Raw genomic sequence first — 24,428 nt, 5'->3', positions numbered from 1 at the left:
TTTAAATGATGATGCGAAAAAATTGCTTTTCAAAGTATTAGGGGCATGTACCTCTCCCCCCAATCCATACCCCTATTTTGGTTATTTGCCTGGCTTTTGGCTCAATATGAACAACATTTAACGGCTTGAATATAGTGACGGCTTGGTAAAAGCAAAGGCAAAATTAAATTTTTCCAAGAAGGAAAAAGATATCGGAAAAAAATTAGGAGAGTGGCTCGTCTGATGGGAACACTTTAATAAATTGAATTGGGAATTGTTTCTCAATAAACATTTTTTCCTAATAAAATGTTTGTTACTCTGACAATGAGCCCCACATCCTTGATTTGTCGAAAGTATTCGCCCTATCTGAATGCAAAGTAAATTAAAATATTTAAGAATGATTTATAAATAGTGATGAGAATGGAAGGAAACATGATAATATGTTTAATAAAAATCTGCTCCATGTTATAAAGTTACACTGTTTTAGTTGTCTATTCTATTTCTAGACTGCTACAAAACATCTCTAGTCTGTGGAAGATTGGAGTTGAGAAAGAATATGGGTTCTAGCCACCACAAAACTGAGTTCAGAAGCCAAGACACGGCAAAGCAAGTCATTTTCCCTCTGTGTCGAGTCTATGGTATTAATAGGTAAAGACAGGAAACGGATTTCAAACCCGTTAGAGCTTATCTCTATTTCAAGGCCCGTCAGCCAGGAAGTACAATGAGGGCTGGAGGCCAGAAATCCTCTTCCTTAGATCACCCGTCCTGCTTAACTTCCCCAGACTTCTCCAGGTTCCGAGCTAAGGCTGGGTTGACTCTGGCTGGGCTTATAGTCATTCCACTGACCCTTGTTTCAAACCAAATAATCAGCCACGCCAGGAATCAAACCCCACTCTTCGGATATAGAATTCCAAATCCAGTGGACCAGCCAATCGGCTAGAACGACACATGGAATCAATAGCAATGAAGTTAAAATCGCGGAAGCCAAGATTACTAATTTCTTAGTAGAAAATGATTCGCTGCCAAGTGTAAGTGATAATCTGCTACCTTTGTTGAAAAGCCTTATTCTGAATCAAGTTCTTGAGACAATAGCTTTGGGGAAGAAAAGCCAACGAATGAAAATTCGCATGGGGCTTGGTCCTCACTTGTTGAGACTCTCTTGTTGAGACTGAAAAGTATTCCACTTTCCTTTATGATGAACGTTACCACTGACACGGGCGTGAAAAAACAGCTTTCAATAGCAGTGCTTTGGTGTGGCAAAATTCTCGCCATTCAGGTTGATATTTTAGACGCTATTGAAAGTCCTGAAGGCAGAGCCAAAACACTCTTCAGCCTCATGGAAAGTAATCTGGAAAAAAAATGAATCACTTCTTTAAAGAATTGAATTGATTTTTGTGCAGACACTTGCAAGGCCAAGTTGTGATAAGACAACTCAGCACCAAGCAAAATTAAAACTGAATATCCGTGGGTTGCTTGAAATCATTGTAGTAGCCTTGTCATTAATTTTGTTGCATTGTACTTCTGTAAATAGCTACCAAAGCAACTGGAGGACTTTTGTAAATCCTCTGGGTTTCTATTAAATCCAGTTCATTTTCGACATTCTTACAACATATTTATCATTTACTTATAACTGTTTTCTCTTTTAAGCACCAAACCTTATTTAGACAAACTCCCCATCGTCAAATAATAAACATTTTAAAGACTTTTATCCAAAACATAGACCATGTCAAATTTTTTAATTTTTTCACTATATTCCAAATTCCCCACTTGCGTACCTAAAATTTTCACCAAAATCAAGTTATTATTAAAGAAAATCTGGAAAAACAGAAAAAAGTCCAACTCCCAGGTTGTAAATCTACTGATAATTAATAATTTTTTGCTTCCTGTATATTTTTTTCAAGTTCCTTAAGTTTTGCTTTATAGCGCAACTTTTGGTATGAGAAAGTAGTGAATATTGCGAAATTTGAAAACGTTGCTTCAATGGAAGCTAGAAAATCAAACAAAAAGGCAAGATCAAAAGATGTGTTTTGGAAACAAAATAAGCTTTATATTGAACTTGTGAGATATTTTGCTCATGGGATTTCTTGTGTCGCATCCTCGCTACCTAGCAAATTTCAGAAAACATTAAAATAAAAAAAAAACAGGAGAGAGAATTACTACTCATTGATAAAAGTGATTTTCCTGTCAAAAATATTTACCCAAAACGTTGGAATAAGCTTCAAGAATAATTGGTAAAAAAAAAACAATAAGTAGTGCTATTTGTTTTTCTTTTTTTCGCATGTTGTGCTTTAGTTTTTAAACTTTACTTATTAAGAAGCCAAAGCATCACCTACAGCTGATGAATGTGAGGATTAATTTTTTCTGTGATTTTCTGCACTCATTTCTTATGAGCTCCCACTGTCTTTGTCCTTTTTTGTGCCAAAAAGAATAAATGAGGTTCTGCTCTTCCTGGCGTTGAAATTCAAAAATTTCAGTCAGCTAGAATCTTCAAACTGTCTTATTGCCAGGTTTGATTTAAGACGTCATATTGCAATGCTGAAAAACGAGTATATGTTAGCAAAAAATTCAAATCTAAGCAGCCTGTGCTTGCCAGGAAAACTTTTGGATTTTTTACTGTTACAAAGAGATTTTTCACGATTTTTTACCGAACAAAACAGATATTTCATTTTCTAGTGTGAGAACAATGGTCTTCACTAGCATAAAGAGGGTCGCATTGGGGATCTTATGTCAGGAACGGGTAGCATACAATTATGGTAGTATTGGAATAAAAACAGACAATTAGAAAAGTATCAAAATAAATAGTTTTTTAATCAAGTAGATAATGAGCTTTTATAAATTTTATTAGTTTCAAGGAGCACTTCAAGCAATAATAGACACTGTGCAGTGTTATCAGCAACGTATATTTTTTCCTTATGACTTGTTGTATCGTCGCTTCATACCACCCAGCATTCTGATTTTCATTGCCAAAATAATAAGTCGTTCTCGAAAGGGGATCTCAACACAAAATAACAAAAAATAATGCCGGTGTTGGACAAAAGGCTCATTATGTTTGAAAATTGGGTTCTAAAATACGTTTTGATTAAAAAAATGTTAATTCCAAGACGGAGTGTGTAGAAACCCGTAAAATACTTAGTATACTCCCCAACTGGCTCCTAATGGTGCCAGTTCACGTTCTTGGGGCAAAAGGCTGCTGCAGCTCTGTTTGACTTAGAATAACGATAATTATGTAAAGAATATAAATTTTCAAGAACAATATTAGCTTTCTTTTGAGACATTAAGCTGGTTTTTATTCTATACCGTTCTGGAGCTATGGGTCGATATGTCATTGGTCAAAAATTTTGATTTTTTCAAACTTTGAGTGACGAGGGGGACGGGCTAACGTCACCCATTCGAGCTGAAATTTCGGCTATCTTAATATCTGGAAAGGGTAGTCATTGCTGGCGGTTAAGACTAAGATAAATACTACATTAATATTTTGTAATCCCCCCTAATCTACCTAGCAATGTACCACAACTTGGATTTGGGTAAGCCATTTAAAAACCGACTTTAATCTGATACAGTAAATAAATAACAAAAATAGATTAAAGAGATGAAAAAGGGGTAGCTGTATTGTCTAGGATCTTTTACATGTTGGGTAAATTTTGATAGTTTTCTAAAATCACACGGGGAGGATAAAAATGAGATATGAGAACAAAAAGGTCATATTTTGTTGCCTGAATCACCTTACTCCATGAAGCTCCTCGTTTAGTGAAACCTGTTAAGAAGGGGACAGTGTGTATATCATCCGTCTTATATTTTTTACACTCCCCCCTCAATTCTGAAAATGTTTTCTTTGGTGGTTTAGTTGACAAATGCCTTTTTCGGTGTTTATGTCAAAAACCTTGAATCCTAAAAAAAAATTGTTTTTTTTGTCCCTAGATTTGTCCCCGTCCCTAGATTTTGAAAAAAATATTTTGCCCCTCCCCAAATCATAATCAATCATAATCAATACCCAAACTGGTTTTGTTGTTTGCAAATTAGAACAAAGCGCGGTATACATGTAGTTAACGTCATTGCCAAAAAAGGATACGATTAAGAAGATTGTTTCTTAGTATTTGAAGAATTGGAATTTACCTGTTTGTTTTCGGTTTACACATTGGCGAATATTGAGAAAATAAATAAAAAATTGGCAATTGTAATGAATTCAGTCAATCAAGGCTTTTATTGCAAAGAGTGCAAATATCAAACTAAGTAAAATTATTTTATATTAAACATTAATTCTTTTTTTTTCATTACTTCTTTCAAGTCATTTTAACAATTAGAGTAATTTTAGCGTACTTATCGGTTATATAATAGACACCCGGGAAGTGAACTTCGATTAATGCTAATGAAATTAAACAAAATATGATGAATATATAAATAGTTTAGAAACAAAGTTGGGCTATATAGTTGCAAATTAGGGGGGTGAAGGTAAAGTATAGCAAATATTAAACGCGTAAACTAACCATTACTGTATTTAATATATGCTATGCTTTACCCCCACCCCCCTAACTTGCAAATATATAGCCCAAAATTTAATAAAGCTAATGAAATAAAACTAACCGGTTATTATCTCATCTTATCTTCGCCATCCAAATGATCTACAGTATAAAGAAGTTACTTGACCAGTTTCTTGTGTCGAAATTTTATAGTGTTTATTATATAATCGATAACTAAAAATGTTAGTTATAGTTTCTGTCAAAACTTGAAGAACTAAGCACATTGTCCAGCATCCACACATTTCTTGATATCCAAAAATGACGAAATAGGCCTTAAAAATGTCATGCAGAGCCATTTGGAGGGGGCAGGGGCAACTGAGAAAGCTGACGTAATTATCATGACCGAAGTGGGCGGAGGAAGCATGCACCTGAGGGGGGGGCAGGCTGCCGACTTTGATTAAGTTTTTACTTTGGTTTGGCTTTCTTTTCTTATTTTTCAGTCGAGAAGGAGGGGGTTACATTTTACTTTCCAGTCGCATAATGATTTTTGTTTCATATATTTACCTGTTGGGTATGTTTGACAGAACAATTAATTTTGATTTCTGATTGCTTTTTTGTTTATTGATTGTTTGATAGCAGACAAAAATCGTTTCTGAGACCACACTGGCTAATCATGACAAAATGAAAGAACCGTAAATATGAGAGACCGTAAAGAAGAGAGAGTGAGGATTAATTTTCATACAGAAATCGCAACTATTTCTTTTAGCCTTTACTTTATATTGTGTGCTGTGCTTTACTTTTTAATTTAATTTTAATTTTCGAATTTGATGGTCGTGCCCGTTTTTAGCATAGTCAAATATATGGCGACGGAAGAAAGAAACAGGTCGAAATTTGTCAATTTTATTGACAATTGTAAATTAGAGACCTCTACTACAGGCTAAACTGAGCTCGACGAGAGCGAAGCTAGAAGTTTGGTCGTTGTTTCCTGATAATAATCTTTTTCAAAAATTTTAGAATGCAAAGTGCCTTCGGAATACAGTATGCATACATTTTTTGCCTGGGTTTTTTTCTTGGAGACAATTTTGTATTAGGGAGGGGGCTGAACTTTTCAAATAAAAACCTGGAGGGGGGGTCGGAGCCACTTGTACTAAATTAAAAAAATGTGACTGTGTAAACAGATTGGGGCAAGTCCAAAATATTAATCAATATTTATAATTATCTTAATTTATCTATTAGTTTATCTATTTATCTATCTATTAATTTAATAATTTATCTTATTAGGAACCAAGATGACATGCTGGTGCCATCCACCCCTGCAGTGCACTCATACTTGAGTCTGAGAGTTGCTATCGGGCGTGCCTGGAACTCCATTCCTGTTGAGATTTGACGGTCCTGTACCTTAGGCTCTTTCAAAAAATAGTTAAAGAAATTTTTATTAAAAAGAATTAAAAGAATTAAATCAAATTAATTTTTTTTTCAGATTTGGGTATTCTGAGTGTTGGTTCCTCGATGTTTGTTTGGGTATTAATCTTTTTAGATTTTAAATCAGTATTCCAGACTCAGGTTTATCTTAAAATTACCACCATCTGTTAAAGTTTTATGCATTTTGTGGCGCAGTTCTTAAGGTCCCAAAATGCATTAGATTTACGGTACACTAGACGGACCGGTTTTTATGTCACTTGATATCTTCCAAGTGATATGCAGCGATCGCAAATTTTGTCGTTCGGTCTGTCTGTCCCGGTTTTGCTAGTTTAGGCACTTCCAGGTAAGCAAGGACGATGAAATTTGGCAGGCGTATCAGGAACCAGATTCAATTAAAAATTGTAGTTTCCCCGATTCGGCCATCTGGGGGGGGGAGTGGGTGAACGGTTAAATGGGAAAAATTAGAAAAAATTAGGTACTTTTAACTTACGAAAGGATGATCAGATTTTGATGAAATTTGATATTTAGCAGTATATTGTGTCTCAAAGCTCTAATTTCTAATAACGATCGGATCCGGTGACATTGGGGGAGAGTTGGGGAGAACCTAAAATCTTGGAAAACACTTAGAATGGAGGGATCGGGATGAAACTTGGTGGGACAAATAAAAAGAAGTTTTAGATGCGTGTTTGAAATAACTGGAACGAATCTGCTCTGTTTTGTGGAGTCGGGGGGGGGGAGTGCTAATTCTGAAAAAGTAGAAAAAATGACGTATTTTTAACTTACAAAGGAGTGATCGGATCTTAATGAAATTTCATATTTAGAAGAACCTCGTAAATCAGATCTCTTCTTTTCAATCCTGATTGGATTCATTGTCGTTGGGGGGGGGGGAGTTGGGGAAGGACCGGAAATCTTGGAAAACGCTTAAAGCGGAGAGATCAGGATGGAACTTGGTGGGAAGAATAAGCACAAAACCAAGATACGTGACTGACATAACCAGACTGGATCCGTTCTCTTTCGTGGAGCTGGGGGGGGGGGGGGGGTAATGCGGAAAAATAAAAAAATGAGGTAATTGTAACTTGCGAACGGGTGATGAGGTCTCAATGAAATTTGATATTTAGAAGGATCTTGTATTTTAGAACTAGTATTTAAATCCCTACCAGATCCAGAGACATTGGGGGAGTTGGAGGGGGAAACCGGAATTCTTGTAAAGCGTAAAAATCGAGGTATCTCACGAATGGGTGATCAGATCTTAATGAAACCTGATATATGGAAGAATCTTAAGTCTCCATTAAGTACTCCATTTTCAATTCAAATCGGATCCGAGGACATAGAGGGCTGGAGGGAGGAAACAGAAATCTTGGAAAACCCTTAGAGTGGAGAGATCGGGATGAACCGTGATGGAAAGAATAAGGACAAGCTATAGATAGGTGATTGACACAAGTGGAGCTGATGCGTTCTCTTTGGGGGAGCTGGGGGTTGTTATTTTGGAAAAATTAGAAAAATTGAAGAAATTTTAACTTAAGAACGAATGACCGGATCTTAATGAAATTTGATATTTAGAAACTCATGTCTCAGAGCTCTTATTTCAAATCCCGGCCAGATCTGTTGACATTCGGGGAGTTGGAAACCGGAAATCTTGGAAAACTCCTAGAGTGGAGAGATCGGGGTGAAACTTGATGGGTAGAATAAGCAAATGTCGTAGATACTTGATAGACTTAACTCTACTGGATCCGCTCTCTTTGGAGGAGTTTGGGGTTGGGGTTCAGTGCTTTTGCGACTTTGGTGCTTCTGGACGTGCTAGGACAATAAAAATTGGTAAGCGTCTCAGGGAGCTGCACTAATTGACTTGACAAAGTCGTTTTCCCCGATTCGATCATCTAGGAGGCTTAAGAGAGAGGGAAAATTTGAAAAAATAAGGTATTTTTAACTTACGAGTGGATGATTGGATCTTAATGAATTTTGATATTTAGAAGAACCTCGTGACCCAGAGCTCTTATTTTAAATCCTGACCGGCATTAAGCCTCTGATTTTCCTTTTAAATCAATCTACTGATTCTTAGAATTTTGCTAGAGTTCATACCAAATGAGCTCTTGGCTCTTCCGGCCTCGTCACAAGCAGTAATATAGAATAATTTACATTATATAGAAGGAGTTAGGGACTCTCACCAAACATTCTTAGGTCTGTAATCCATTCCTAAAAGTTCATTTTCCTAACCATTTTTCAAGATACTGAAAAGTAGCTATATATAAACCGAGCAGTTATTTATAAACAAAATATTTATAAACAGAAAGTTTATTATCTATGGCTATAAATTTAACTAAAATTATTAAGCAAACTTTCTTATTCAGTAACAACTTAGGATTTTCATCTCCAAATTTACAATGTACATATTTAGAATTGCCATACAAGGTGATTCGTTGATTACCTGCCATCGATATTTAAGTTCAATGATGGGGTCACTCAAAATAACGCCATTTATAGGAAAACCTCCTGGTCAGATTTTCAGTTTTATCAAATGCAACTCTTTTTCATTTCCCAAAACCCAATTTTAATTGTCGTTGTGATGTTGCGAGTTTCAAGCCGATGTTTCGTAGTATATAGCATGAAGATGTTTTAATTGTTCAGGTTTGTTATCTTCCTAAAGAAAACTTTCAGCTGCACTGTCTGTAGATGCAACGTTTGGAACAAAAAATATTTCTACTTGACAGATGTATAGGCATTGTGTGTGAATTTTTTCTCAAAATTGATTTTTTTTTCAACTACAGGAATTTCCAGAGATAATTGACAATGGATAGGTACTCTGCTGAATAAAACATCAAAAAATGAAAATTGCAGATTATTTTAATCAACTCTGTGCTCTGTGCATTGATTTTCAATTAAACTCAAGTAAGTTGGGTTTAGATTCATTATGTACCCCTATCTGGACTTTCGTTGTTGGCAAGATACAATAAGAAGAAGAAGAAAAAATGCAAGAAGAAAAGAAGAATTTTAAGAAACAAGACGAGGTAGGAATATTGTTTTGGACTTTGATATTGCGTTATTTTGATAGCTAGAACTAGTTTATCTCTTTTTCAAGAACAAAAGGACTACATAAATAAGTCTACAAATGCTGCAATTCTTCAGTGAAAATATTCCGCCTATTAACCTCAGAGAGTATGAAAGATCTGTGCCTTATCTAGAACATTAACCTCTTTTTGGGCTGGGTGCTTATTATCTAGCCTTTTTGTCTCACACCAAAAGTAGAAATTGTTAAAGAGACTTGGGCTAGGGAAATGAAACTTCCAGGGATTGGTCTACAGGCTAAAGTATGTCTTGGGAAGGTATTTTGAAGTACCTACCTCCATGCCTTTGCCCTTTTGAGGGTCCTGCCCTTTAATAAGTCTAAAAGTGAAATTTAAAAAAATGGATCTTATTCTCAAATGATGTACAACAAAAATTTTTTCAGCTTCAAAACTTTGATCAATCCCAATTTAGGCCTATGAGGTTTTAAAGATATGCAAATACATTTCCCAAATTTAGAAAAAAAGGAGTTGATATTTCAATATATTGTATAAGTTTAATGTAGGCAATGGTAGTTTCCCACGAAATTTAATGTAAATTGTAATTTATGGCTGTAAATGCTATAGAATTAATTAAGGTGGTCTGATGTAGGTGGCTATACTAGTGGAAACAATACTAGGAAACTAGTGGAAACTATACTAGTGGAAACAGTTGCATCAAAACAATAACAAATACATGTGGTTGCATAATTTTGAACCCTGGATATATATGTATTAAACTGTGAGATAAAACTGTTTTTCTTTGTTTTTTGCATTTTCTCAGGTCTTGTGTTACCCTAGGTGTTGATTTAAGGGACCTACCTCAGTGCTGTGATTGATATATTTAGACTTTTGGGCAATTCATTTTAATTTCAATTCTCCAGGGAATTGCACATCTTCCCGTTCTTCATTAAGCGATATCAGTGTTGAATTTTTCCGCCCAGCGTTGCCGCTCATTCTGAAATTATGGCGTCCAATAGCTCAAAACGCCTAAAACCCGCAACACCCGAAAAAGGAGTCGATAAGTGTGCTGTCTCTGGTTGTGTTCTGAGTGAGTCCTCGCCAGCCATTCAGTGTGATGAATGTGATAAATGGCTCTGTGCAACATGTCTAGGAATGAGTACAGCCGAATACAACATTTTCTGCAAAATGAATGAAAGACTTGGAAGTATTTGGACATGCCCATTATGTAAAACAGGTTCCAGTAAGCCTGATGTTCCAAATATAGTGAAAAGCACTCTCGAATCCCATTGTAGTGAAATGCGTGACATGTTTGCTGGTTTCAGATCTGATATGCAGACTTCTTTGGACACTGTGAGGGCTCAGGTGGAAACGCTTGAGACGGCTATACAATCAAAGGTTTCCATAGATGATGTGCAGAAACTTGTGGAAAACTCTATAACTACCCGTCTCGAAACAGACGTCCGCAAAATAGTGAGACAAGAGCAAGACAGAAACAGAAGACGACTTAATCTGATTGCCTATGGCGTTCCTCTGCAAACCAACGATGCTCAGTTCATCTCAACTTACTTAAAAGATGAATACTCAATTAATGTCGGGGCTATTACTAACTTGAAACGTCTACCTAATGGTAAGAATGCAAATACCATAGACAGACCCAACCCAATCCTTTTTTCTATAAATGATTACAAAATAAAAATTGATATATTGAAGGCCTCAAGAGAGAGGAGGGGGAGTATCTCATTCTTTGCTGATGCATCCAATGAAGACCGCCAGAGAAGGAAAGAACTAATTGAAGAGATAAAGAGGCGTGCAGCAGCCGGTGAAAAAAACCTTGTCATCCGTGATGGCGCCATCGTGTCAAAAAACGTGATCCCCCGGGGGGAGGGAGTCCTTCCCCCCCCTCGCTCGATGGTTCACTAGACTTACCCATATCCCTTGTAAATAGTGTAAATAATGCATCAAGCCTAGCCAGAAAGACTTCTATAAGTTCAACCTTTGTTTCCGCGGCTTCGGTTTTGAGCTCTGTCTCTCCATCAAGTGCTGCATCTGATTCGTCTGAGACCAACTACGTCACTGCTAGTTCGGGCGACGAAAATCCATATCAGAGTTCAAAAGCCAGAACTAGCAACAGCCCAGTCGGCCAAAGAAAACGGACGCAACTAAGAATATTATATACAAACATTGATTCTTTAGTGCCAAAACTCTCAGAACTAAAAGTGTTACTTTATGAAAAGGATGTAGATGTTTTCTGTGTTTGTGAGGCGTGTCCTAAGAACTCTTTGACCAAATTGGAAGACGCACATATTCAAATCCCTGGATACTTACTCCTGAGCAACCTAGATAGTAACCTGTGTCGAAGAGGAGTGGCTATCTACACTAGGCTTGGAATTAAGGTAGATAAAATTGATTTTTCTATTTCTCAACCTACTAATACTTGGGTGGAACATGTATTAGTTAGACTTCTAATTGGATTTGAAATTGTGAATATTGGTGTGCTTTACCGTAGCCCATCAGCTCCAAACCAACTAGTATCTCACCAAGCAGTTTCTAACGTAATACAGATCTTATGTAATCTAAATTCATCACTTGTGCTTTATGGTGATTTTAATATGCCAGAAGTTCGTTGGTCTGAAGGTATTGGGTACTCACCCCCTAATAACCCCTCCTACACAACCATCCAAACCCTTGCTGACAACTTCCTAACTCAGATAATAATGCAACCCACTAGATTTAGACATTCACAACAACCATCATTACTTGACCTCCTTATTACAAATGACCCTGAGAGGATTACTTCCACTTGTTACCTCCCAGCTATTGGTGCAAGTGACCACATATGTATAATGAATGACATTAATATTAACCATAGTCGTGATGGTAAACTTAAGAGAACTTTTACCAATTATGCTTTAATCCGTGAAGAACTAGCTAATATAAATTGGGATGAGGGATTATCAGATGAGACAGACATTGAATCTAGTTGGAATCGTTTTAAGTCTACTTTACTAGGTGCATGTAGGAAGCATACAAAGGTTTATTGGTCAGATAAACCAAAGACTCTTCCATACCTTCCCAGGAATATTAAGAAAATTATCAAAAAGAAAAATAGAGCATGGAATAAATACCTAAAATGCAAGTGTGACAACCATCACAACAAATTCGCCATGCTCCGAAACAAGCTGAGAAACATGACAAGAAAAGTTATCCAAGACCATGAAGAATCTATCGCAAATGAGTCAAAGAAAAACCCAAAAAAGTTCTGGCGCTATGTTACAGCTAACAACCCTTCCCGTCGACGCACCAACAGGCTAAAAAAATCAGATGGCTCCAGTACTACTGACCCGAAAGAAATCGCTGATTGCATGAATGCCAGCTTTTGCACAAACTTCACCTCTAAGCCACCTGACATTACACTCCCAACCATACCTCCTGTAACAGTACACAACCCAATGTCCCCTGTAATCATTACTCAAGAAGATGTATTTAAAATACTAAGAAGTTTAAACTCCAACAAAGCTGCTGGACCTGATAATCTCCACCCTCGGCTTTTGATAGAATCTGCTGCTCACATTTCCCTCCCCCTTTCCAGAATATTCAACATGTCCCTGGCCAAAAAGTCAGTACCAAATGATTGGAGAACAGCAAATATTATACCAATTTTTAAGAAAGGCGACAAGGATAACCCAGGAAATTATCGACCAATAAGCCTAACCTCAGCCATTTGCAAGATTATGGAAGGTATCATTAACCATGCTCTTATAAATTATTTAGAAGAAAATACACTTATTAGCGATAGACAACATGGATTTCGCAGGGGCAGGTCAATCGACACCAACTTTATTCAATCATATGATCATGCAACTAAAATTTTGGATATGGGTAAACCGGTAGACATTATCTTACTTGACCAAGCCAAAGCCTTTGACAAAGTTGAACACTCATACCTGTTGCTGAAGCTTAGAGCTTATCAGGTGCATGAGGATGTGATTGATTGGATTGGAGCATTCCTAACTGGCAGATCTCAACGTGTCATGATCTACACTGATAATGGCGATCCAGTTTTCTCCTCCACTTCCCCGGTTATAAGCGGCGTCCCACAGGGAACCATCCTTGGGCCAACATTGTTCAGCATATATATTAACGACTGTACAACTTATCTATGCAACCTTTTAACATTATATGCTGACGACTGTAAGCTCATTGGACCTGCTGAAACTGAAGAAGAAAGAGCCTGCATTCAGCTGGACCTTGACAGGCTATCCTCTTGGTCATCAACTTGGGCCCTACAATTCAATGCAACAAAATGCAAGGTACTGCACTTAGGGCACAATAACCCCCACCATCCCTACCATATAGGGTGTGATCAGTTGGAAGCAGTTGCCGAGGAAAGAGACTTAGGCGTCATTGTGGACAAAGATTTAAAATTCCACAGCCACACTCAGGCTCAGGTTGCAAAAGCTAATCGAGCTCTCGGACTCATTAAGCGCTCTTTTGTAACCAGAAAGTCATGTGTGGTTATAAAACTTTATAAATCCCTTGTCCGTCCCCACCTTGAGTTTGGCTTGACTTTGGCCTTTCCCCAAAATAAAATGGACACAAGAGCCCTTGAAAGTGTCCAAAGGAGAGCAACCAAACTGGTCCGTGGCTTAAATAATGTCCCTTACCAGGATCGCCTAGGATCTTTGAGACTTCCAACCCTCACCTATCGAAGATATAGAGGAGATGTGATCATGGCACGCAAAATTTTCAAATCCGGTCACCTGAACCAGATCTTCACCCCCTCTTTGGCTAACAATTCAAGAGGTCACAGTCTTAAGCTTCACCTGCCTGGATGTCGGAGAAGGGAACGACGTGGTTTCTTTTCCATTCGGGTGGTCCCCCTCTGGAATAGCCTATCCGAGTCTACCATCCAAGCTGAGACACCCCACTCCTTCAAGGCTGGAGTCGACAGGGACTGGGAGAGGGCCGAGTGGAGGCTGGACTGGGAAGCTAAGCCAACATAATTACATCACTCACCACCAGCGAGAACTACAGGAGGATCTACCACCTTATCTCGCTGGCAAATGCGATTTAAGGTAATTTTAAGGTTAAGGTAAAAAATGGTTTGCCACCAACAAAGAATCTGCAAATAACGATTCTAAGTGATTCACTAATCTGAAAGTAGTCATTGTTTCTTAAAAATTCTCCATACACATTGTCTGGACAAGATTGATATGTACATGACGGAGCTGATTCATGCTCCAAAAACGTTGAAATCAACAACAACAACAGGAGTTGATATGGCTTAAAATACTAGGCTAGCCTACTGGAGTATCAGGAATTACATTTTCAGAGCTAAAGCCAGAGACAAAGAAACTGAAAACTGAAAATCTAGGGAAAATGTTTTGTCAAAATTTCCACAGCTATAGACCTGTCATGTTGGCAAATTTCAGGACCCTGTAGAGGGAGAAAGAGTGGTGTTAGGCACTTTAGACTACCTTCCTGCAACATACTTTGATACTTCTTACACATGAGAAATTGTTTTGCAAACATTAGAAAAGAAACTGCAGTAAAATTCTAGTTTAGTGACTTCTTGCTATCTCAGAAAGGGGTTAGGTTAGGAAAATGAAACTTTCAGGGATGGGTCTACAGGCTAAAGTATGTCCTGGTAAGGTATTTTGAAGTACCCACCTCCACTCCCTCTAGAGGGTCCTGACCTGTGATGACCTTTAAGAATATGTGTTATAAAAGTGAAACCTTGCAAAATAGTTCTTCTGCTTGTCTGAAGTAGGCTACAACCAAATTGTTTTGAGCTTTACAACTTTGCTCAATCCCAATTTATAAGTTTTTAGAGATACACAAATACATTTCCTAAATGAAAAAAAAAAAAAAACAAAAAACATTGATATGGCTTAGAATTCTACTCAAATCACAGGAATTGCATTTTTAGAACTAAAGGCAGAGAAAAAGCAACTGGTAACTGAAAATTTAGGTAAAATGTTGTTTTGTCTAAATTTCAATAGGTATAAACCTGTCATGTAAGCAAAGTTCAGGGCCCTCTAGAGGGAGAAGGAGTGGAAGTGGGTACTTTAAAATACCTTCCTGGGATATACTTTAGCCTGTAGACCCATCACTGAAAGTTTCATTTTCCTAACCTAACCCTTTTCCAAGATAGCAAGAAGTCACTAAACTAGAATTTTATTGAAACAGCTATAACAACTTCTTGATTCCAGACAATTAGCTTTGGCTTCTTTGGAAAATATATTTTAGCTATATTTTATTTTTATATTTAGTTGGTATTTTGGTTAAGTTTGGTTAGAATAAGTTCTTTTAGGTTATGTATTTGATATATGCTATGCTTTACCCCCCCCCTTTAATGTGGAAATTTATTGTCAAAATTTGTTTCTAAACTATTATATTTTTATCATGCTTAGGTATATTTGATTATGATTAACCTAACTTCAATTCTCAAGTTTGTTCTAGCTAACAAGGAAGTTCCCATAATTTAGCCCATAGACCCATCCCGAAGCTCCATTTTCCTAACCTAACCCCTTCCCATGATAGCCATAGTAGTTTAAGTAGAAACTAAATTCTTCTGAATAACCTACCCTATCAATTATTTAGCCTACAAAAATTTATAACATTATCAAAAGTCAATTAAAGCTCAAGATTAAAAGTAGCCTTAGTTTTAAATAGTTCAAGGTTGTAATATCTAATGATGTAATTAAACAAGCAGAGTGATTTGTAATATTCTGATTTAGTCACCTTTTGCTATCTTGGAAAGGGATTAGGTTTGGAAAAATGAAACTCTCAGTAATGAATCTAGGGCCCAAAACATAATCTGAGAAGGTAATACCAAGCCTCCATGTTAACCCTCTTCTGATTTCAGAGTTGTAAGAAATTTGCCTGCTTGATAGAAATTTTGAACTATTGAAATTTTATATTCAATATATTTATAAGACAAAATAACAAATTACCTTAATTTTTAGTTATCAGCTTCTTTATTTTATATTTCAGTTCTGAAAATGCAATTCCTGTAATTTGAGTAGAATTTTAAGCCATATCTATGGTTTTTTTTTCTAAATTTAAGAAATGTAGCCTATTTGCAAATCATTGAAACCTTATCAATTAGAATATTGCAAAGATGTGAAGCTGAAAACAGTTCCTGTATTTCATTTGTTACTTCTCTGTTATAGTGTCAACCTCAAATTTCTTTATCTAAGTAGAACCTGTTTCTCTGATGCTCAATCCTTTTGAAATATCACAAAATATGATGAAAACATAACACTTTATTAACAACATTATTGAAATATCTAGTTCTTATTCATAACAGGTCATAGCTTCCACCATGGACAAGTAACCGTATTGTGACAAGTCGGTATGGGATTATCGACCCTAATGAAGCAATATTAGCCCAGATTGCCAGATATAACTCTAATATTGTTACTCATCCTTGGGCAATTGTTTTGAGGCAATAGGTTTTTGTTTTTTGTAGTTAGATACCCATTTGTTCTTTATTTTTCTTATGTGTTGTGTATTCTTTTGTAGTGAGTTTTTTTTTGTGCTTTTTTATCTTATACTCCATCTGTTTTTTTTATGGGAAATAAATATATGTATGTATGTATAGATGATCATTTGTTAAACTACAGATAAATGAAACAAATGGCATTTGGCTATAATCAAACCACATATTGACATACAAACCAGCTTGTTTCTGACCTGCCTTTCTCATACAGCTCCAGCAAAGCTTTATCAAAAAGTATAAAATAATTTTGTGTCCATTGACAAACTGTTTTGTTTTGGGCATCAGCTGCTTGGAAAAATCTAATTGCCTCTTCTTCAGCCTTTGACAAAGACCAAATTTTCATTTAACATCTGTGGTCAGACACTATTCTAATGCAGATTGCAAAGAAAAAAATTTATACATGGTATAAAAAAACAATTCCACATAGGGTGTACTTAGATGAAGAATTTGAGGTTGGCACTATAACAGACAAGTATCATTCATTTAAGCAGATATGTTTTGCAAGGTTTCACTTTCATAGCATTTTAAAGGTCATCAAAGGTCACTGCCCTTTTTACAGATTTAGTCTGTAGACCTATTGCTGAAAGTTTCATTTTCATGACAATCCCTTCCCATGATAGCAAAAAGTAGCTAAACTAGAATTTTTCCAAGATATTCCCAGTATAATTGGTTGGAAAATAGCTGATTGAAGGTAACAAATTTGTTTTGTGGTGAATTAAGGGGTAAATTATGAAGGAAATTGTAGACAAGCTACTTTTTGTTATCCTATCTATATTAGGAAAATGGAGCTTTCAAGGATGGATCTACTGGCTAAAACGTGTCCAAGGAAAGTATTTTCAAGTGCCTACCTCTACTCCTTTTGCCTCAAGAGGGCACTTCAATAAAGAAGCATGGATGCTCTGAAAAGCAGATGAACATTTACTAGATGTTTTCCAGAGAAATTGCCTATGGATTGTTCTGGATACCCTGTCTACTAACCCTTTTTCAAATAGTAGGCTGTACAAAAAATGTAGTTCAATCCTGCTTTTTAGGGCTATAGTGAAAGAAAGGTTGAGATGGCTTGGCCAGGTTCTGCCTATGAAGGATGACATATTGCCAAAGATTGTCCTTGTCAGTCAACTTTTCTAGGGCTAAACGGAAAGCAGGTTGTCCTTGTCAAGAGTGGGAGGGTGTCATAAATAAAGATTTAAAGGAAATGGGAACTTTGCGGGAAGGTGTAAAGACAAAGGCTTTGAATAGATTGGGTTGGAGGAGGAGCATGCATAGCTGTGTTGGCCCCAGGCAGCTTGGTGCTGTAGTGAGTTATTAGTAGTAGTAGTAAATAAAAAACAAGAAAATGGTTAAAGCTTCTGACTTTTGATCAATCCCAATTTATGAGGTTTGAAATTTCTGCAAACAGAATTTCAAAATTGTATATTAAGTTTTAAGAATTGTTTCTTAATATGTTTCCATATGTGGAGGTAGCTATCTAGGCAATTATCATAATTCTATTTTCCAAACTAAAACCTGAAAAAAAGAAGCTGAAAACTAAAAGATTGGGTTAATGTTGTTTTGTCAAAATTTCAATAGGTAATAGACTTGTTAAGTACACAAATTTACAAAACTTATAAGTAAAAAGATGGTAAACATAGCCTAATAGCTCAGCAATACCTCCCCAGAGTATTTTTTGCACTGTATTCAATGCTTAAAGTTTAATTTTCCTGACCTAATTCCATTCCAAAATAGGAAAAAGTAGCTTGTCTAGAATTGTATCATTTATCAACTTGTCAGAACAGTTGTTTAAAAGGAGGTTTCAGCTATTTGTGCTAGACCAATGTAGTTTTTTCATGTAGCCTTCTAGTTTTTCAATAGGGCTGTATTTTGGCTGTGGATGATGTATCTTTAATTTCTATAGGATATTTCTCTAGCCTTAGTTCCTAATATCTATGTCCAAGAATACGCTTGAGTTAGGACAAATTGTTTTTGCTATACACCAGGGTTCCTAGTTATTTTAGGCTTAGTCTTCATGACATATTCAACTCTATGTCTTATATTGACAGATTTTCACACCCCCCCTCTATTCTCACTGATACCAAGAGCCCTAGCCTATTCTGCTTAAATTTAAAGGTCTTGTTTGTTTGGATGGCCTAGGTTTCTACTTTTGATGTTCCCTAAGTATTAGAGCACAATTGGAGTAAATTTGGAGATGTTTCTATGGTAAAGGTCTAGGTTTTTAGTTATTGAGAAGAAAACATGTTAAGAAAACAATTCTTAGGCTACTTGATAATATGCTGAATAATTTTAGCTACCACATTGTGAATCCAGCTCCACAAAAATTTACCCCACCCTTCTTCCCTGATGTGAAATTATAAAGACGAAATTGTGTATTTCCAATGGGTACCCACAAGGGGGGGGGGAGAGGAATGCACCCCTAGAAATCTTGTAATTTGAAGTATAAGAAAATCAATGTAAATAGAAAAGAGTAGCAAAAAATCATGGAATAAAGTGTGTTTGCTCATGGTCTGATGCCTTCCTATAGACTTTGATCCTTAATAGGAGTAATACAAATTATAATTAGTTTTCCCTGATACACTGAAAGTTCCCATCAATGCAAATATCCTCTCTTGTGGTGTCCAAGTTCTGTAGTAAGTCTCCAATTTCTTCGAAAATAATAATGCACTATAAATAATTGGATTTGATGCAACATTCTTCAAATGCTTCCCAGTATAGAATGGATATAGCCTCAGGTACTAAAGTACAAGCAGCAACGGCTTTATAATACGGTTTTCCACACATCGCTTTGTTTGCAGTTAAGTCTAGTAGAATTCCAGCCTCATAATTCAGCTCCTCTAAGCCAGAGCCCTTCATTATATTACCAATTGTAATCATAAAATTCATTAAAGTATGAAGACCACCCATTCTGAGGACAATGTCAGAATATACAGCCAGATTTTTCACTCTTAAGGCATGTACAATTCTATATATAGCCTGGTCGCATGTGACAACAGAATAATTCATTCTTAGTTCTTTGAAATTTTTTGGAAAGTCTTAATGACTTCTGCCACAACTGCTGGGCAGAGGGAGAATGGGGAACCACTGGAAGTTACCCAATTTTGGAAATATGAATATCAACCTTATTGTCATATGCAGTTGAGAAACATTTGAAACCAAAATAAGGTGGAGATTCTGCTGAATCACTTGACACATTCATGAGCTGTATTTTTAACGCTCTACAAACAATCCATATTGTAAAAAAAAAGTCTGAAATGGAAACCTTCTTAGCAGCTGGTAAACCAATGAGATCTCTACATTTTGAAGTCACCTCTATTTTTGTTTTAGGTACAACTTGCCAAAATTTCCTGGCTGACAAGAAGTTAAGCTGAATTAATTACACATGACATTACAAATTAACCATTTAGCTGAAACAACTGTAGTATATGTTGCTCTAAATTGACGCCTGGAGTTCTATCAGAGGGAAATAAGTGCTCTGGCAGGTTGTCAAAGGTTCTAAAAGTCAAAAATACAACTTTCCCTAAAAATGGGCGTTTGGGATGTTTGGGAGTTGCGAGCCCCTAGGACTGGAAAAAAATGTCCTGAGTTAAATTTAGAACCTTCTCTTTTGTACATTCTGCCAAACTGTACTGAGTTTTGCTGTCTACAGGGGGATCTGAGAGGTCCCTGACCAAAAATACAATTTTGTTAAAGAGCAAAGGTGGAACTATAAAATCTGCTGTATTGTAAGTCAAATCAGTGCTACCTTTGCTTACTTTGAATTTCTTCACACTTTCAATTCATTCAGTCTTGTTCTTAGTCATTAAATAAAAGAAGTGTTTTCTTTTCTCCATGTCAAATATATTACTTATTCCATTAGGACCAGAATTTTTTGACCCTGATGACTGCAAAAATCTTTGTTAAGTTCTATGTTCACTTTCTTTATCATCATTTTTTATGCCAATATACTAACTACCACCAAGTTCAACATCAATTGATGTCACTGATTCAGGAGATTGTCAAGTACATCAGGGTTTACCTCATTTGAATCAGAGGAGTCACTGTTTTCATCATCTGAATCTATAAGAATTCGACTGTATTCAAATTCTCTAATCATTTTCTTCACTTATACAGCCATAAGCCCAGGAAAGACTGTTCATTTTATATTATATGTGTCGTTTTGAGGGTCAAGAAACTTAATAAGCTGGTTTCTAAGATATCTATTTAAATTTCTCTTTAAGCCAACGCTTCTACCAAACAAGTCTATTTTATATTATTTCCATGCTAACCGTTTCTTTCAGACCTGAAAAGTGGTATATTCTCCCTTCCTTGAACTTAGACTCAATCCCTTCTTTTTGTTGGTGTTTTTTTGTTTATTTATTGAAGATAAACACTGCCGTTTTTTTGTTTAGCTAGTGAAGCTCCAAGAAGCGCAAATGTTTACCAATTCCGTTATTAAGATAAAAATTACGTCAATTATTTGTTTTTAGACATGACAATCCCAAAAGTGCAATTATCCATGAAAAGCTGTTATTTTGAAGGTGATAGGAAGCACTACTCAGTCAGTATGAAGTGGCATCCCTACTTGCCCCCTTTTGATTTTGATGAGTGTGCCCTCTGTAGCTTTAATGTAAGTATAAAGCTAAACCTTCTACAAATAATGCATACTATAGTAACTTCTCTCTTTTTGAACAGGTAAATTTTTCCTCTTTTCAGAAATACTATCAAAAAGCATTTTGCACCTATAGTATCACCTCCCAGCTGTCTGATAATTTATTCTGCTCTTGGAAGTTCTTTGCTAAATCAGAGTTATTTGAGATTTTAAATTTATGCCACATATACTTGGGTATCAACAAAATAGACTATTCTTCAAAAAAAAGAATCCAGATATTCTATGCTTAGTAAAATTAAGAGCATGTAACCCAGCCTAGTAACAACTACCAGGCATCTACTAAGAGACCCTAGCATCTATAAACACTGTCCCTGTCTGGTAGTTGTGGAGATGAGGAATGACGATTTCCTAAGAAATAAATTAGAAAAAGCCAACTGGCCAAATTTTGATACCTTTTCAAAGATCACTTCTGCAAAATTTTCATGCTGCTGACATGTCGGGTCAGAGAGCGAGATCTCTTTTCATAGCTTAAGAAAATTAACATTGCAATGGATTTATAGATATTAACCTTAAAAGTGATAAAAGTGATCAAGATGATTTGATATCTTCAAGGATCAACTTATTTCATCCAAACTTTGTACCCAAATTCTGTAGAATTGATTGGGCGGTCTTGCCATAACTTGTAGTGGTTAGGTTAACCTAACTTGTAGAGCTTAGATTGGAGATCCAAAAGAAAACGATAGAGGAAAATGAAAAGTTTTGTGGTACCTTGGATATGAAGGAAGATTTATTTTGTCAGGAAGAATTAGCAACAATTCTAAAAGGATTAAAAAATAATAAGGCTCCAGCTGCTGATAGTGTGGTAAATGAGTTTCTTAAGTATAGTGTCCCTGAGGTTAGAAAGAAGCTACTGAACATTATGAATATGATTTTTGAAAAAACGAATGTACCTAACGATTTTAGGAAAACGCTAATTACACCACTGTATAAGAAAGGTGATAAGAGTGAGTGGTAATTATCGAGGCATTAGTCTAGCCTCTGTAGGTAGCAAATTACTTAGTAATATAATACGACTGAGAGATGCTGTAGGCAAAGTTTTGAGAAAAGGACAGTGCAGTTTTAGAAAATCTAGAGGATTTATTGACCTAATCTTTACTCTTAGGTTTATGATTGAGAAGTGCCTGAGTTATCAAATACCTTTGATTCTCAGTCTTGTAGATTATGAGCAGGCGTATGACTCTGTTGATGGAAGAGCTTTAGCAAAGGTTTTATCCTTGTATGGTATACCAGACAAATATACTAAAGTGATTAGTGCTATGTACAAGAATAACACTGCTGGGGCTAGGGTAGGATATGAATTTAGCATCTGGTTTTGTATTAAATCAGGAGTTAAACAGGGCTGTGTTCTATCCCCCCTTATATGGATCATTTTGATGGACTTCGTCTTAAGGAGCACAGGAAAGGCAATTGGAGACCATGGAATCAAATGGGGAATGGAAACTCTGGTGGACATAGATTATGCTAAGGATTTACGCATCCTAGATGAAAGTATGATCAGAATGAATGAATTTTTAGAGGTTTTAAGTCACTAAGGCTAGGAATAAGTGAAAATTAAAAGGTTACGTTGGGTAACGAAAAGAATGATCAGGCGGGGAGTTTCACTTACCTTGGTAGCATTATTAGTAAAGACGATTGGAGCAGTGAAGATGTTAAAAGTAGAATAGTCAATGCTCAGGGTGTTTTTTCACAGCTAAAAAAAAATTTGGAAGAATAGCAAGATAAGTCTGCAAACCGAGATTAGAATGTTAGAAGCTAAAGTGATGGCAGTAGTCAAATATGGCTCTGAAGCATGGGTTTTCCGAAAAGCGGATGAAGATTTGCTAGATGTTTTCGAGAGAAATTACCTACAGATTGTTCTGGGTACCTGACTCACTGACTGTATTTCATACAGTAGGCTCTTCGAAAAATATGGTTCAATCCCGCTTTCTAGGGCTATAATGAAAGAAAAGCTGAGATGGCATGGGCACGTTGTGCAGATGAAGGATGACAGATTGCCGAAGATTGTCCTTTTCGGCCAACCGCCTAGGATTAAACGGAAAGCTAGCCATCCTTGTCTGGTGTGGAAGGACATCTTAAAGAAAGATTTAAAGGAAATGGAAACTTCCTGGGTGGGTGTAAAGAGGATGTTTTGGATGGATTGGGATAGAGGAGGAGTGTCTGTATTTGTGTTGGCCTCAGGCTGCTTCATGCTGTTGGGATTTACTAGTAGTAGTAGTGTGCACATTGATTAGACAGCGTTTTGAATAATAATTAGAAAGAGACTAGACGTTTTCTTTATTTTAAACTAGCTTTTCAAGGTGTTCGTAGGTTTAAGATCCCCTATCCGTTTTTTTCCAAAATTGTTTCGGAAGTTCTCTGTTGTGTGCTGAGAAAACTTACCAATGAGACGGTCAGCCGACAATAAGACTCGCAAAGTGATTTTTAAGCTGTTGACCCACCTTAGGTGTGAATTTTTCATAAAGACAAAAGAATAATTGGCCAGAGAAACCCCCAATCACCATGTGGATGAAATGGCATTTTATTTTGTAATCGAATCTACTGAGTTTACTCCATCAGAAGTTTGCAAATTGAATTGTTTAAACTATATTCAAATCGAAATTTGAAAAATCATAGTTGTAGGGTTGAAGTGGCAGAATTTTTCTTTGGAGCAACACTAGTGTGCTTGACATGACTCACAGAGGGAGGAGCTAATGGTGGCAAACACATCTTAGTAATTTATACAATCCCACTACCAAGCAGACGATGATACGGTTAATCAAACAAAAACACTTCGAAAATGTTTGCGTTTCAGGACTGTACTCATGACTTTGCTCAGTGGACTTATTCTTACGTCATAAACTACGTTTGCTAAATAGATTTATACTTACGCGATAGAGTTATACTTACGTCATAACGCTTAAATTTGTACCTTTATAGGTATCAAATGGTAAAGGATAATGCTCAACTTACGAGGGTAATAAAGGGTGGAGCTTGGGCAAAAGAGCAGGACAGACTTTTATAGAGTATGCTAAATCCTGCTGCTACCTGTAGAAGAGTTTTGTATACATAATCAGATCTATTTGTTTACTCTGGGGACTTCATGTCTCAGCTACAATTTCTGTTCCGGCACTCTAGGACCTTTCTTTTTTATAGATTCTGCTTTCTCTCAACTAGTACTTTGTTCACAAAATCTGCCTGTTTCGTTGAATTTGTCTTCCCCCTTCTCCCAAATATAAATTCCTGTGTTTCAACTGCTTAATGAACCATAGAAAAGATTATAATAATTTTTAGGTTTTCGTCCAGTTTTACTAGCTTTGCGATGATAATATATTAATAGAAACACTTAAATTCAAATTACTAAAAGACGAAAGGGAAAATTTGTTTTCCTTTCTCTTGTATTCAGCCACACTAAAGGCTGATTTGGTCGACTAGTGTTATTTAAC

The 24,428-nt window shown here is 36.3% G+C and overlaps 2 long non-coding RNA genes across 4 annotated transcripts in view; one reads left to right on the top strand and one right to left on the bottom strand.

The window, feature by feature from the left end:
* Nucleotides 1-367: 367 nt before the first annotated feature.
* On the bottom strand, nt 368-20,705 carry LOC136026672 (uncharacterized). The gene is made up of 3 exons (XR_010617388.1): nt 20,638-20,705; nt 2,313-2,514; nt 368-1,327 (listed from the first exon to the last, which is right to left on the bottom strand). It is a non-coding gene; the product is annotated as an uncharacterized LOC136026672 (long non-coding RNA).
* The window catches only part of LOC136026670 (uncharacterized), an 85,786-nt gene continuing 69,933 nt past the window's right edge, over nt 8,576-24,428 (top strand). The window contains exons 1-2 of one of the 3 annotated variants that reach the window (XR_010617380.1): nt 8,592-8,863; nt 20,825-20,964. This is a non-coding gene — a long non-coding RNA (uncharacterized LOC136026670). Of the gene's footprint in view, nt 8,864-20,824; nt 20,965-24,428 lie in introns of all 3 variants that reach the window. The other 2 variants (XR_010617381.1, XR_010617383.1) reach the window with 2 other exon arrangements.

This window comes from Artemia franciscana, chromosome 4 (assembly GCF_032884065.1).
Source record: "Artemia franciscana chromosome 4, ASM3288406v1, whole genome shotgun sequence".
Taxonomy (NCBI): domain Eukaryota; kingdom Metazoa; phylum Arthropoda; class Branchiopoda; order Anostraca; family Artemiidae; genus Artemia; species Artemia franciscana.
The sequence above is the reverse complement of the archived record's forward strand: the minus strand, read 5'-3'. Positions and strand labels throughout refer to the sequence as shown.